The sequence below is a fragment of the Macaca thibetana genome, chromosome X (genome assembly GCF_024542745.1).
Source record: "Macaca thibetana thibetana isolate TM-01 chromosome X, ASM2454274v1, whole genome shotgun sequence".
NCBI lineage: Eukaryota > Metazoa > Chordata > Mammalia > Primates > Cercopithecidae > Macaca > Macaca thibetana.
The window spans coordinates 135,373,808-135,389,428 of NC_065598.1; the positions used below are offsets into that span (position 1 = coordinate 135,373,808).

Here is a 15,621-nt window from a genome sequence, read left to right on the forward strand (position 1 = left end):
ATAATGAATCCTTTCATTTCATGTCCTTTCCCAGTATAATTTCCATGACTGTGTTTGGAGTGATCCTTAAAGACACCACAAGGTGGACTTACTCCCCTTTACAACATGATCCATAACCAGCTGCTCTGCCTCAGAGACCCAGCTGTCAAACAGAGGCCTTCCTCTGGGATGAGGACAGTTTGTGGGCCTTCATTGGAACATCCAGCTTTGAGAGAGGCCCCCGTGCATTCCCTACTCTTAGGAGGTGCTCTCATTAGCAGGGGGGCAACCGTGTCCAACCTGTGGCCTGCTGTGTACACATCCAAAGCAAGCTGACCACTTGCTACATCTGATGGCTAGTGGATCCTGCTCCATACCAGCTGGGCTGATTTTGAAGCAGTGAAGAAGCACAAGCAACTAAGAGATGCTCACCATGTTGTTGACAGCCAAAGGTAGACTCTGTCTACCATACAAATGGTAGACTCTGCTCTAACACTGGGAAAGCTAGCCTCATGCCATGTGGATATACAAGTTAAGACCTACTGGAAAACATTCAGGCTTGATGATGACAGTGCAACCCCCAATCTCAGCTCTATAGCCTCACCTCCCTTTTGTTAAATATTGTGAGTAAAGGTGTTCTGACTGCCTACAGAGCTGCTGGGGCTGGTGCCTGCCTAGATCCCCCAATAGTAGTAGTTTCTGGGAACCAGGAATCTCATAGACTTGGCTTTGCTCCAGTAAGCCCATTTATCAACCCACACCAATCCCCTACTGCTGATTTGGTTTGTAAGTCTGTTAATTAGCATGAGCAGGCACTATGCTAGGTACAGGGGATAAAGTGGGAAACAAGCCAGAACAAAATTTCTGCTTTGAGGGGGGTATGTTTAGGGCATGAGATGGACATTAAATGAATATTACACAATTTATCAGATTATGTGATAAATTCCCCAAGGAGGTTATAGGGCTAGGCCTTATGGGTCTTTTGAATACTGATTTTCTGTGCTACCTATGGGTGCTTGGTCTTGCCTGGCTCTAAGTCCCAAGGCTATAGCTTTGACTACACCCATCAGTGTTGCTGTGGGCACTCCGGGAAGCTTCCCGGGCTGGTTTATTAATGGCCAGAGTACCAAGAAAGTCTACTACCAGCACGTTATTTGACACAGGAGTTGACCCCAAAGGCCAGTAACCCGAGGCCAGGAACCAGTACTAATTATCAAGCATGAAACTAGACACCATGACTTTACAAGAACCATCAAAGTCCTACTGCAATAATGGATGATAGTCAAGTTCCCCTTATCCTAGAGCCCTTGGATTCATGAACTTTAGGAGGTCAAAAATCAACACTCTCTTCTTTTCCTTCTACATGATAGGCCACTCCTTCTCAGTGTCCTTTGCTGACTCCTCCTCTGCTTAGCCTGTTAATGTCAGGGTGCCCCAGAGTTCAATCTGTTTCCATCTTTTTACTATATACACATTCTCCCTAGGTGATCTTATGAAGTCCATGACTATAGATAATAACATATGCTGATGACCTCCAAATTTATGTTTTTAGCCCAGATTCACATCTCCAACTGCCTAACTGGCATCTCCATGTAGATATTTCTAAAGGCTTTTCAAACTTAGCAAGTCCAAAATTGAACGTTGATTTTTCCCCCCAAACACTGTTCCTTTTCCAGCCTTCCTTGGCTCAGTGACTGGCACCACCACTCACCAAGTCATTCAAGCCCCAAATATATAATTCATCCTAGGCTTCTTCCTTTCCTCAGTCCCCATATCCATTTTATTAGAAGTCCCTTGAATTCATCTCTAAATATATCCTAAGTCCAGCCTCCTTTCTCCATCTCTACCATCATCACCCTAGTCCCAGTCACCATCATTGCTTTCCTTTACACTTACAATGGAGGCCCTCCCTCTTCTGCTTTTACTTTCTTCCAATCCAGTCTCCACAACTGCAGCCAGTGATCTACCTTCAGTGACTATCCGTCATGTCATTCCTCTGCCTAAACCTATCCAGTTTTATCTAAAATGGGATTCAAAGTCTTTACCACAGTTTGGAAAACTCTTTACGATCTGCTTCTAACCCTCCCTTCCACCTCATCTTGTGCCACTACTTCTCCTCATTCACCATAATCTTGACCTTTTTCTGTTCCTTGAACATACCAAGCTCTTTTCAGCCTCAGGGCTTTTGCACACACTGTTTCCTCTGTCTGGAATGCTCTTGGCCCCACACTTCATGTGCCATCCTGTCCTGCCTTAGAGAGGCCTGAAGTAGACATGCCCCTATTATTCTCTATCTCAACCTCTTACTTGTTTTCTTTATAGACCTCATTAGAACTTGCAATTATCTGTTGCTTCCTTTTTCATCTGTTTACTTGATTTTGAGTAGGGGGATTCTGTCCTCCCCACTAGAATGTAAACTCCCTGGGGGCCACCACCACTGCCAGTTGTACTTGGAAGTTAAAATATAGGTTAACTAGGAAAAATCAGTAATTTCCATCAGAATTATTACATTTTTCAAATAATTACCAGGGTTTCTTTCAACAAAAAGCTCTTCTTCAGTATCTAAAGTTATCTGATTTATAAATGCCTGATTCATTCCTAACTTTCCTGGCATTCTCCTATCTCAAAACAAATAACATATGTATTTTCACTTTATTTTATTTGGTGTGAAAATGAGAAAGAAATTTTGTGAGTGTATCAAGATGGGAAGGATCACCCTTTTTTATCCTTTGAATGACCTTCAAAGAAGGCAGTCTGGTATAACAGAAAGAGCACTCTCTGGCTTGCAGACGAATGGAAGAAATGGCCATCAATCTCAGCTCTGCACCGATGACCTGTGTGACCTTGCTGAAGGTACTTGACTTCTCGGAGCCCCATTTTATACATGAGAGTATTAATACCTTAAGACAGTTATTTTAAAGACGAAGTAAGGTTAAGGTCTTATAAAGGTAACTGGCATGTGGTAGGTGAAAGTTCATTCTTTTTCCTTTAGGGTTAGTCACTGAGAAAAGCATTGCTTCTTCATTACTCTATTGTTATTATGCTTTTAGTTTTTTTAAATTTTATTTTAATAGTTTTTGCGGAGCAGGTGGTTTTTGGTTACATGGATAAGTTCTTTAGTGGTGATTTTTGAGATTTTGGTGTACCCACCACCCAAGCAGTGTACACTGCACCAAACATGTAGTCTTTTAACTCTCACCTTCTTCCCCCCTTCTCCCTGAGTCCCCAAAGTCCATTTTATCATTCTTATGCCTTTTCGTCCTCATAGCTTAGCTCCCACCTATAAGTGAGAACATATGATATACAGTTTTCCATTCTTGAGTTACTTCACTTAGCACAATGGTCTCCAACTCCATCCAGGCTGCTACAAATGCCATTATTTCTTTCATTTTTATGGTTGCATTACTCTATGTTTAAATGGTATGTCCTAAGCTAACTACTTCATTTTTGCTTTGGGGTAATTTATGGCTCTTTGCAAAAATCAAATTCACCCCGCAAAGATATAGGTTTGTCACCATTGAAGAGATTCTTAAGAATATAGTGCACACTCTGAAGGTAGTCCCCAAAAAGAGGAGGTCTCAAAAATATCTTCAATAGTGTCAGTATCACTGTGATAACTGGCCAGACCCCCTATGAGCTATACGGGTTCACATACATTTATTGAAATTAAAACAGCAGCATCCGGGCTTGTGACTTTCCAGGCATATCTTTTGATATGAGACCATCATTTCAGAGTGAATCTAACCCATATCATGCACTTAAAGATCCTCTTTCCATATGACTGCCTTTGTGGGAAGTATTTCAGCAACAAAGACCCTGCACTGGCTAGCTCTTGGCAGACCCTATGGTCTGTTAATAGGACTAGTTCCTACACTGAGACCATCTTGAACTCAGGAGTGGCCTTGAGGCTAAAAGATAAAAGCAGACTTTAGAGAAGTTAATGAATGAATTCATGCTGGCAAATGTTTCTCTTGGGCCAGAACCCCCATTGATTCCTTTCACATTCCCTGTCCCTGTTTCTCAGAGGCCTCCAGTCACATATGACAAATGGCTGATCATCCAAGCGAAGTGACCTGCCATTCAATAAACTGTATCTCAACCGGTGTAGAAAGCAGCTCATTTTTCTCCTTAGGGATCTATTCTCCCTTCATCTGTATGAATATCCCAAATGGGGTTCATTGAGGCCGTTACCTGTGCTGAGGGAAGACAAGCTCCTCCAATCTGCCTGCAGAATCTTTCCTGTAGAAAGATCTTGGAAAGGCTCTAAAAGTTTTACTACTTCAAGTTAGGCTTGGCCAAATTACTCACAAGTGCTGAATCCTCTTAGGGGTGTCAGCCTGAGGGAAGGAGACCTATTCAGATTGGGGAGTGCATTGAGGCTGCCAACAAAGACCAATTAGTCTTGATTGTGCTGGTTGCGTTTGGAGGGTGAATGCCCTCAGACCACCAACTCATGCCACCAAAGTGCTCATCCCACCCAGGAGTCAGCTACTTTCCTTCAGTTCCCACTCGGGCTTCACATGACCTCTGGGTCAAACGCCTCTCTCTTGCCCTTGCTTTGGTTCCTGCTAGGTTGTGGATAGTGTGCTTGCTCCCAACTGCATTCTTTTCCCACTCTGTCTGAAAGCTGGTCAGGTTTGCATGATTGTTGTGAGAGACTCAGCAATGTAACTCTCCTTGTGAAAATTCATGTGACTTTATTGTGACATATTTTACTTCTTAGTAGCCCAGACTATAAGCTTTATTTGGAGGAATTCAGATCTAATCTTTAGATTATAGCCATTTACAAGGTTCTACATTTCTGTAACTGGAAATATATTTAAGCAATGTGGTGATGACTTTCTCCCAAAGACCATTTATTGAGCACTTACAAAGTACAATTCAATGCATGCGGTTGGCTGTTTAAGACAAAGCCTCTTCCTCTGCAAGAGCTCGCTGACAATAAAGGGTTAAAGCCAAGTACACAAATGATCATGTAACAATAGCTTAATTTCATTAAGCATTTATTATGTGCTAGCACTATGTTAAGTGCTACACATATTTTATTTAACCTTCACAAGTCCACAGTCTTTTATCTACAATTCTAAAGTACAAAGTTTTTAAAAACCCAAAGTTGATTCGTATGATTTTTTCCAGAACCAATTTGGCAGTAAAAGCTGACCTGAACTGACAGGAGGCTCTTTGTCATTTTAACCTACTTCGTGTAATTATTCATTTGTTCCACTGTAGAAGTACTAAGGTGTTTGCTTTCAAGGCAGTATCCCTTCTGAGGTATGTTTTGTAGTGTACAAAATGTGCGCTATACCATTTAAAATCCCCAAATCTTTGAATTCTAAAACTCTCATGTCCTCACGATTTGAGAATGAGGAAATAAAACTATTAGCACCAAGATTGAAACCCAATTTTGTCTGACTCCAGAGTCCACACTATAAACCACTGTGCAATACCAACGTCTCATCAGAAAACAGTGTAGCAACTATCACAGAAGAGGCTCAGGCTGAGGCTCCAGGGGATCTGATGAGGAAAAGGGGACCTCTCATTGGGGGGTTAGTAAAAGCTCCAAAAAGGAAATGCGCATGTGGAACTGTAGCTTGAAGGAAAGAGAGGACTATGAAAAGGGGAAAGTAATCTACCCAAGGCACATTTGGGTAAATAGCAAGTAGCGTTGGCTAGAGAGGGGAGAAGCTGGAAATCAGACTGAGAAGGTAGGTAGGGGCGGAGTAGGAAAAGCCAGGGTGACTAGAGTAAGGAGTCTGCGATGAGAGCCAGTTATGATCCCATGTGTATCCCAAAGCATATATTGAACATCATGTCATCCTGCCTCCATCCTGCCTTGGAGGAGGAAAGTGCGGAATGAATATCCCCATACTTTTTGACTGGCATTATTTTATTTATTTTTATTAAGCAAATTAACAGGATACATTGAAAAGGCAGCCAAGAAATTGAGGAGTCAAGAAGAGCAACAGTTATAAACATCTAGAATACAAGTATCTGTGCTGGGCTTTGTTGCTTCTTTGCAAGCAGAGAGTTAAAATTTAACCAGGACACTCATGCCTCACTGCAGCTGGCAGGGATTCAGTGGGAACCCGGCCGGCACCCACATGATAACTCACAATCCCCCTCCTGTGCTTAAACAACTCTTTCCTCCTCCTCTTATTTGGAATCCCAGTAAAGGTCACAGGGGAATACATCCATTATCAGGAATTTAAACCTAAAATCTTAGTATGTTCTCTTTTGTCAAGAACAATCAAAGTTCTAAATTGATATTTTAGAAATCAGGTGCAGTTCATGAGTAGTGAATTGAGTGTGTCTAATTACATTTTATAGTCATTTAACAGCTGTTAATAATGTAATTTTGTGTTATGCCCAATTTGCACTGAATTACTTTAATAGCACATATTGTATTTATTTTCCTTTTGGCGAAACAGTAATCAAACACTAGGGAATCAAGTTGGACATGGAAATAAACGATTTATTATTTTTACAAATTTGAAGAACAGGGATTTTAAAAAGAAAAGAGTAAATCCTGTTATAAAGCTAAGAGTAGCCAAACACACCCAAATGCATTTGTTTTCTCAGGCATTCCTTTTCGTAAAAATAATAATACTAATAATTTAATGAGCACAATACATTTGTTCCCTATCCAAGTCTGTATTGTTTGATGTGCACCAAGTGTTTGCAAATATACATTTGGCTGACAAGCTAATGAGATTTCCCCCCCCACCCCCAAATATCCTTCTCAAATGAAAAGGCCAGATTTCTAAGTTTCTGGTATATGAGTAAAAGAAACACAGCATTCATTTAAATAGACTCCGCAAAGGAAACTTTCCAAGGTGAGGCTAGATAGAAAAGCAGCGTAAAGACAGGACGGAATACAGCTTTAATAGAAGAAAAAGGCAAACAAGGTGAGCAGGTATTTCTCCCACAAATTAGAAGAAACTTCTATGTGAGATCTTTATTAGGGTAAAAAGAAGGGTCAATCCTGGACCTGCCCCCAAAATGGTGGGATAATTGGAACGGTACCTTATGAAAGGCCTACTCTACATTTCCCATTCACTTGAAGCACTTGAAGACCCAAGCATCTAATACTGTGCCCATATGGAAGTGTTTTCTGCAGCCCACATGGATCAATGACCTTTGTATTTGAAGCAAGCTACAAGAGTAGAACAGAAAGGGAATTCTCTCTAGCTCTGAGATACTGGCTGCCATCACTCCATCCAGGACTTGACTTAGCATTTTCTGCCTTTGCCCACTTGCTTCCTAGGGCCTATGTGGGAAGAACTACAAATGGATGGCCTTCCCTCCAGGAGAGCCACAGTTATTTTGCAATCTGCCAATAGTAGGAGGCTAATTTCATCTCCACTGTTTCTCAGGCCCTAGTGATTGGGGCAATGTTGTGCCAAGTGGGGGAGAGGTGGTGGGAGAGTTCCACCCCAGGTGCAGGCAATAAGGAGGAGAGGGCGGCACTGCCTGTGGTGAATTTAAAAACAATAATAAAACTAACTCAAAGTCTGTCTTCTTTTCATGCTCATCATGTGCTAGCCATCCTAAACAATGTCAGTGATAAAATCCTTCTTCCTGCGGGGTTGCCTGCTCCCACTGCTGCTGTTCTCACGTGGGTATTCCATTGGGTTGTGGGTGGGGGTAGGGCTCTGAGCCCTCGCACTATGGGAGAGTTACTGGCCCCCAAGCCCTCCAGGCTGTACCCCTCTCTTGTAATGGTGGGCATTATTATATTATTTGCAACTAGCATCAAAGTCACTCTCCTCTAGGTCTCCTGCTGGTCCTGATTAGCAGCTGCAAACTTCTGTACCCATGTTCTTTAGCCTTTGCAGGGCTCTTCTCATCACTGCTGTTGCTCTTGCCAGTGTGTGGGTGGGTTCTCTTCCTGCCAATGTTTGCAGCTCTTTATTAGCTTCGTAAAGGGTGTTGTGGCTCTTTTAGTTGACAGAGCCTTCTGTTGAAAAATTTGGGACAAGTTGCCAAGGGCTGGCTTGAGGGCATTTAAGTGACACCACCTGATGTCTTACTTCTGCCAACAGTCAGCCACTGTCCCCAGCCAAAGCACATGGCCTTTGGATCTTTCGTGCTTCAGGGTGAATTCTTTCCTTACCCAGAGCACTAGTCTTAGAAGTTAGTGGATAAAGGGATAGACTTGAGGCTTAATCCTGGGGTCCTGGAGACTAACGCCAAACGTACAGTTCTTTTCACCTGACCAATCCTTCAGGGCTGTTAGGACAGAGTTCAAGATTTGACTGTGTGTGTTGAGGGATGGGGATTGGGGGGTAGTACCTATGCTTGAGTCAAGGAGCATCTAAACCAATGCAACTGCTTCTATAGTCCATAGGAATACAGAGGTTGAGTTATCTCAACAAGATCTGGCATGGGATTCCTTAGCACACCTTCACTACAATAGATGGTCTCCTTTTTCTTAATCTGTTTTTGGAAAATGGATCCCTTTGAGAATCTAATGTAAACTATGCATGCTTACCTCAGAAAAATGCACACCTCTACATATGTGCAGAATTTTCTATACAACTTAATTGATTTCAGTGATTCAGGTTGTCCATAAATTTCAGGTTGTGAAGTACTCTAGCAAGTCTTCCTGTTCTTACTGCATCACTCTGTCCAGAAAAATATCCAGGGCCCTCTTCTCCATTAAAAACAGGAGGCACAAAGCCTAGTGTCCACAATAATTTTAGGAACTCATGAAAATGTCTTAATTTATTTTAAAATCAGAAGAAAAACTTTGGACTATTACATCAAAGAAAATGTTTTAATATATAATAAAACATATTCATCTTTATAACAGTGCAGTAGTAAAACATAAGTTTTATATTTTTATCTATCTGGACGCTCCAATGGTGGGTGCACTTTATATTTTTATGGAGGAAGAGGCCTATAAAGTCATAAGCATTTAGGATTGATGAAAGTCATAATGCAGCCCAGAAAAGACCTATTGCAGTATTGTGGAGATAAAGGATAGACAAAATTGTTGTGCATGCACACCTCTCCATGCAAGGAGACAAGGGACCTGTACTACCTTCTCATGAGGGTGGTAGAAAAGCACAGGATTTAAAATTGGGGGATGTGAATTCCAATCGTGGCTCAGCCGCTGACTGCTTGTGGGACTTTAAGAGAGTTATCTCACCTCTGATTTTCTTCATCTGCTAACTGGATTTAAATCTAAAAACTCTATCTGGACCCCACTCGGGTGTCTAATACTCTGGTATATAATAAGAAAACGTATGTTGAAAAGTGCTTCATAAACCTTAAAGTACACGAGATTGTAATTATTAGCATGACAATCCCAGACTGGAAGCATTAGTGACGGAAGCCACTCTAAAGTGAGTGGCATGTCTACTCTTGCTGTTGATGAAGCTCACAGATCCCCAGGATAGTGGAGAAAGGGATGTCTCTGGAAGTAATGACTAGAGATACAAACCCACAATCCAATTCAGGTAACTGAATATGAATGTGATTGTAAAGTAGCAAAGCTAACTTTTAGACGGAGGTAACATTTTTTGAATCTTATCTAAATAAATACTCTTCTTCTAAGTATTCATCCTGAATAGTTATACACTATTCCTACCCATGCTAGCTATCAAATAACTTTAATAACTCTTTTGGGAACTGTCTTCAGGTCTAGATTATAAACTCCATGCAAAAATTATTGTCATATATAAAACTGGATTTAAAATTGGAAGATCTAGTTTCATGCTTCAGCTCTGCTGTTAATCAGACTGGATCAAAACAAAAACAAAAACCAGGCACATGAGCTGGAAGCTGCCCACTGACAAGGCCATTTCTTTTCAGCTCATATAGGCCCTGATTCACCTCTTTGATTTCTGTGTAGTCTTAAAGACCTATCAATTTACTTTGTGACCTAGAGAGTGAACAGGGCTGGTAGCAGCAGCAGCAGCTACCATAAAGGGCTTAAAATCATGAGAAAGAGCAGGAGTTGCTCTACTTATATCAGAAAAAAATAGCTTTTAAGGCAAAAACTATAAGAAGGGACAAAGAAGGTCACTATGTAATGATTAAGGGGTCAATTCAGCAAGATAATATAACAATTTTTAAATATATATGCACCAAACACTGGGACACCCAGATATATAAAACAAATATTATTAGAGCTAAACAGAGACATAGACCCCAATACAATAATAGCTGAAGATTTCAACACCTCACTTTCAGCACTGGACAGATCTTGCAGATAGAAAATCAACAAAGACACATCAGACTCAATCTGCACTACAGACCAAATGGATTTAATAGATATTTACAGGACATTTCATCCAAGGGAGGCAGAATACGTATTCTTTTCCTCAGCACATGGATCATTCTCAAGGATACACCATGTTAGGTCACAAAACAAGTTATAAAATGTTGAAAAAATAGAAATAGGCCAGGTGCAGTCACACACACCTGTAATCCCAGCACTTTGGAAGGCCCAGGCGCTCAGATTACTTGAGCTCAGGAGTTTGAGACGAGCCTGGACAACTGGCAAAACCTCATGTCTACAAAGAAATACAAAAAATTAGCCAGGTGTGATAGTGCACACCTGTAGTCTGCACTATCTGGGAGGCTGAGGTGGGCAGATCACCTGAGCCTGGGAAGTTGAAGCTGCAGTAAGTCATGATTTCACTGCTGCACTCCAGCCTGGGTGACATAGTGAGACCCTGTCTCAAAAGAAAAATTGAAATAATATCAAGTGTCTTCTCTGACCACAATAGAATAAAACTAGAAATTAATAGTGAGAGGAATTTTGGAAACTACACAAGCACATGGAAATTAAACAATATGCTTGTGAATGACTAGTGGGTCAATGAAGAAGTTAATAAGGAAATTGAAAAAAATGTTGAAACAAATGATAATGCAAACACGACATATCAAAACCTATGGCATAGAGCAAAAGCAGTACTAAGAGGGAAGTTTATAGCTAGAAATGCCTACGTTAACAAAGAGAAAAAATTTCAAGTGAACAATCTAATAACGCAACTTAAAGAGCTAGAAAAGCGAGAGCAAATCAAACCCAAAATTAGTAGAAGAAAATAAATAATAAAGATCAGAGCAGAAATAAAAAAAATTGAACATTTTAAGAAAGTACAAAATATCAATGAAACAAAAGTTGATTTTTTGAAATGTTAAACAAAATTGACAAACATTTAGCCAGACTAAGAAAAAAAAAGAGAGAAGATCCAAGTAAATAGAATCAGAAATGAAAAAGGAGACATTACAACTGATACTGCAGAAATTCAAAGGATCATTAGTGGCTACTATGAGCTACTGTATGCCAACAAATTGGAAAATCTAGAAGAAATGGATAAATTTCTAGACACATACAACCTATCAAGATTGAACCATGAAGAAATACAAAACCTGAACAGACTAGTAACAATTAATGAGATTGAAGGTATAATAAAAAGTGTCCCAGTAAAGAAAAGCCTGGAAACTGATGGCTTCACTGCTGAGTTCTACCAAACATTTAAAGAAGAATTAATACCACTCCTGTTCAAACTATTCTGAAAAATAGAGGAGGAGGAGGGAATTCTTCCAAACTCATTCTACAAGGCCAGTATTACCCTCATACCAAAACCAGGCAAAGACATATCAAATAAAGAAAACTACAGGCCAATATCTCTGATGAATATTGATGCAAAAATCCTCAACAAAATACTAGCAAGCCAAATTCAACAATACGTTAGAAATATCACGTACCATGACCAAGTGGGGTTTGACCCTGGAATGCAAAGATGGTTCAACATATGCAAATCAATTAATGTGATACATCGCATTAAAAAAATGATGGGTAAAAACCAAACGATCATTTCAATTGATGCTGAAAAAGCATTTGATAAAACTCAATATCCCTTCATGATAAAAACCCTCTAAAAACTGAGGATAGAGAGAACTTAAGGCAACATAATAAAAACCATATATGACAAGCTCACAGATAGTACCATACTGCATGGAGAAAACTGGAAATCCTTTCCTCTAAGATCTGGAACATGCCAAGAATGCCTACTGTAACCACTGTTATTCAACATAATACTGGAAGTCCTAGTTACAACAATCAGACAAAAAATATATATATATAAAGGGCATCCAAACTGGCAAGTAAGAAGAGAAATTGTCCTTGTTTGCTGATGATATGATCATATATTTGGAAAAACCTAAAGACTCCACAGGAAGACTATTAGAACTGATAAATAAATTCACTAAAGTTGTAGGATACACAATCAACATACAAAAATCAGTAGCATTTCTATATGCCAACAGGGAACAATGTGAAAAAGAAACAAAAAAGCAATTGCATTTACAATAGCCACACATAGAATTGAAAACCTAGAAATTAATTTAACCAAAGAAGTAAAAGATGTCTATAATGGAAACTATAAAACACTGATGAAAGACATTGAAGAAGACACCAAAAAATGGAAAAATATTCCATGTTCATGGATTGGAAGAATCAATATTGTTAAAATGTTCATAGTACCCAGAGCAATCTACAGATTCATTGCAATCCCAATGACATTCTTCACAGAAATAAAAAAGAAAATCCTAAAATTTTTATGGAACCACAAAATACCCAGAATAGCCAAAGCTATCCTAAGCAAGAAGAACAAAGCTGAAGGAATCACATTACCTTACTTCAAATTATACTACAGAGCTACATTAACTATAACAACATGGTACTGGCATAGAAACAGACATATAGACCAATTGAGCAGAATAGAGAAACTAGAAACAAATCCACATACCTACAGTGAACTCATTTTTGACAAAAGTGTCAAGAACATACAGTGGGGAAAAGACAGTTTTTTCAATAAATGGTGATGGGAAAACGATATCCATATGCAGAAGAATGAAACTGGACCCTTTTTCTTGCCATATACAAAAATAAAATAAACATGGATTAAAGACTTCAGTCTGGGACCTCAAACTATGAAACTAGTACAAGAAAACATTGGGGACAATCTCCAGGACATCGGTCTGGGCAAAGATTTCTTGAGCAATACCTCACAAGCATAGGCAATCAAAGCAAACATAGACAAATGGGATCACATCAAGTTAAAAAGCTTCTGCACAACAAAGGATACAATCAGCAAAGTGAAGAGACAACCCACAAAATGGGAAAAAATATTTGCAAACTACCTATCTGACAAGGCATTAGTAACCGGAATATACAAAGAGCTCGAACAAATCTATAGGAAAAAGTCTAATAATGTGATAAAAAATGGGCAAAAGATTTGAATAGACATTTCTCAAAAGAAGATGTATGAATGGCAAACAGGCATATGAAAAGGTGCTCAACATCGTGATTATCAGAGAAATGCAAATCAAAACTACAATGAGATATCATCTAATCCCAGTTAAAACGGATTGTATCCAAAAGACAAGCAATAGCAAATGCAGGCGAGGGTGTGGAGAAAAGGGAACTCTTGTACACTGTTGGTGCCAATGTAAATTAGTGCAACCACTGTGGAGAACAGTTTGGAGGTCCCTCAAACAACTAAAAAGAGAGGGAAATGTCGACTGTGCTGGTGGGAATAGACATGCCTGCAGTGAAGAAGCAGAAGCTGAGCAGTGACGAGACCAGCAACCCTCACCTCTCTGGAGAGGAGAATGATGACGCTGTCAGTAGAAAGTGGTACAATCACTGAACACCCTGATACACCTATAAACATGCCAAATGCACCTGGAAGGCAAAGTTGGGGAAAGGGAAAATGGAAGTCAAAGAAATGCAAATATGCTTTCAAATGTGTAAATAGTCTCAAGGAAGATCATAACCAACCACCGTTTGGAGTTCAACTTAATTGGCATGGTAAAGAAGATCCATTACTGTTAGGAACTGTGGGAAGCAACAGAGTTACCTTGTGTGAATGTCATTGACAAGGAGAAATTCGGTTGTTGCCATCTTACATGGATGCTGATGCTGATGAAAACTTTTACACTTGTGCATGGACCTATGATAGCAATAGAAGCATAACTGGGATGATTAATCCCATAACAATCCAGTGTAAAAAGCACTATGTTGGCTGTGGAAATGCTATCAATGAGCTGAAATTCCACCCTAGAGATCCCAATCTACTCTTGTCAGTAAGTAAAGATCATGCTTTATGATTATGGAATATCCAAATGGACACACTGGTGGCAATATTTGGAAGCATAGAAGGGCACAGAGTTGAAGTTCTAAGCCCTGGTTGTGATCTTTTGGGTGAAAAAATAAAGTCCTGTGGTATGGATCACTCAAACTTTGGTGGATCGATTCAAACAGAATGATGAATTCAATTAAGAAATCTTATGATTATAACCCAAATAAAACTTACAGGCCATTTAATTATCAGAAAATCAATTTTCTGATTTTTCTATCAGAGACATACATAGGAATTATGTTGATTGTGTGTGGTGGTTAGGTGATTTGATACTTTCTAAGTCTTGTGAAAATGCAGTTATGTTGGAAACCTGGCAAAATGGAAGGTGATGTAGATACAATTCAACCTGGCGAGTCTAATGTGACTATTCTTGGGTGATTTGATTGTAGCCAGTGTGATATTTGGTACATGAGATTTTCCGTGAATTTCTGGCAAAAGATGTTTACACTGGGCAATCAAGTTGGAAAACTTTATGTCTGAAATTCAGAAGTATAAAATCCTCATAAAGCCAAATGTACAACACTAACTCATCATAGATGTGATGCTGCTATTCAACAAACCAGTTTTAGCAGGGATAGCAGCGTTCTTATAGTTGTTTGTGATGATGCCGGTATTTGGCACTGGGTTTGACTTTGATAAAATGCTTTCACCTAATCAAAATTAGAGTGTATTGTCTGTGTAAAATAGAATTGATGTAGTTTGCTAGTAAGGGCACATAGAGCATTGAGAGTTGTCTTTCGGCATTCAATCAGGTTGAGCTGAATGTAGTGATGTTTACACTGTTTACATTCTTTGTACTGTCTTCCTGCTCAGATTCTACTGCTTTCTAATAAAAATTTGTTTTGTAAAGCTGTGTGTTACTTTTGTTATTTTCACTGTGATGAAAAAAAGTTGAAAGTGTCACTATAAAGCAACCACACAAACAAGCCAACATCATAACCAGCTAACAACAAAATGACAAAATCAAATCCACATATATCAATACTAACCTTGAATGTAAATGAAATAAATGCCTCACTTAGAAGGAACAGAGTGGCAAGCTGGATTAAAAACCAACCAACCAACAAACAAACACACACAAGACCCAATGCTATGCTATCTTCAAAAGACCCATTTCACATGTTATGACACCCAGGGGCTCAAAATAAAGGGATGGAGGAACATCTACCTAGCAAATGGAAAACAGAAAAAAGCAGGGGCCGCAATCTTAATTTCAGACAAAACAGACTTCAAACCAACAAAGACCAAAGAAGGGCATTACAAAATGGTAAAGGGTTCGATTCAACACAGAGACATAACTATCTTAAAGATATATTACATATTAAAGGGCACCCAAATAGGAAGAAAGGAAGTAAAAGTATTTTTGTTTGCAGATGACATGATTTTACATCTAGAAAATCCCATAGTCCTAGCTCAAAACCTCCTTCAGCTGACAAACAACTTCAGAAATGTTTCAGAATACAAAATCAAGGTGCAAAAATCA

At 39.4% G+C, this 15,621-nt stretch overlaps 1 pseudogene; it reads left to right on the plus strand.

Annotated features, from left to right (window-relative positions):
- The first annotated feature begins 2,681 nt into the window (after positions 1–2,681).
- LOC126945909 (polycomb protein EED-like) lies at positions 2,682–14,768 on the plus strand (annotated as a pseudogene).
- Positions 14,769–15,621: the final 853 nt, after the last annotated feature.